The following is a 1,503-nucleotide window of genomic DNA, read 5'->3' on the forward strand; positions in this document are numbered from 1 at the left end:
GGAAGTGGTTTAGGCTTCTTAGTGCTGTGCTATAACCCGCTGAGCCACCAGGGAGGGCATCTTTATGTCCATTTTAAAGAAAGGGGCTTCAAAATCTTCAAGGTTCATCTCCTAAGAATGTGGCTGTACATTAGTTTTGGCTTTAGCGGGGCCACCACCAGGGTGGAATCGCTTTAGTGAATCTGTGTTGTGTACATGCAGACTTTTACAGGAATCATGTCCATAAATCTAATTAGAATCTCAAAGTCAACAGAGACCAAAGAAGTTTGAGGACTATAATTATTATCAGACTTGTTTTGTTCCTGCGATGTCCCAAAAGCGTGGGAAAGAGAAGGCACTTAGGATAAGTTATTATAGTTTAGAACAAGTCTTCTCTTTAGTGGGTCAGTCTGTCATGTTCAACAGCAAAAATGCTACATATCTTAACCAAAGCCTTGAACTTTCTTAAATCTGAGAACAAGGGGAAACATTAAAGAGCAAGGTTAAAGACTTAAGACTCAAATGTAATTCCTGTCCCACTTAATTGCAATAAAAACGCTTTAATTTTGAAGTAAGTGGTGAGATTAGAGCAGAGAACAAGTGTGATGGGCAAAGGGAAGAATTATCTCTGAAAAGCTCAGTTTGAATTACTTTAAAATCCTAATTACAAATTTAAAGTATAATTGCTGTCATTTTATTACACGCATTGACTAAATTAAAAGTATAAATGGTCACTAGTAAAGGAAAGTGAGAGAAGTTAATGAAGAGAGTACAATTCAAAGTAATGATATTAATCGGTCCTAGGTCTTCACTATCAATAGAAAAATTCTTTTCAGGAGATTTGACTAAAGCGGTTTTTTCTTTTTTTTTTTAATCAGAGGACTTTCTGCCACTATTTTCATGAAAGGTCACCCCACTTTCTCCCCCAGTGGTTAGTTCAGCTTCTGCAGAGTAATATGTTCCCGCTCATTTCCATGACTTTCTTGGGGTTTGGTGTCACCAAATAGCTTCAGAGTTCTGCATTTTTGCCTCTTCTTCCTGGGCCTGTGCTATGGAAACCCCTCAGGTCATAGCAGTGAGATGCCTGCTCATTTTTGTGACCCAGGAGCGGGATGGTGTTTTCATCTTACTGAGAACACCTGTGCCCTGCAGGCCAAGCCCAGTCACAGTCCAGATGTTTCTTCAGGGCCCCTTGCTTTGCTTGACAACTACAGCCATCAACATTCCTTACTGTGAGCCCAGCTGGCTGGCTGTCTCCCTGGCTTAGCTTAGTGAGCACTGCCTTGGAAAGCTTTCCTGGGTAAGCTTGGGGGGGGAAGGGGGGGGACATTGTGGGGGAGGGGTGGGGCCCAAGACCTCAGCATATAGAGAGCAGAAAAAGAAATCCCCCAGCAAGCCCATTCCATTTTGCCACACAGCTTGCTCCTTTTCCCAATTAGCTTACAGGAATGAGTAACATGTATTGAACCCCTTTTTATTCTCTTTTCATTCTATTAGCTGGGCAGCATGTATGCACAAATAAAT

This window comes from Condylura cristata, unplaced genomic scaffold, assembly GCF_000260355.1.
Source record: "Condylura cristata isolate star-nosed mole 26May11 unplaced genomic scaffold, ConCri1.0 scaffold00037, whole genome shotgun sequence".
NCBI lineage: Eukaryota > Metazoa > Chordata > Mammalia > Eulipotyphla > Talpidae > Condylura > Condylura cristata.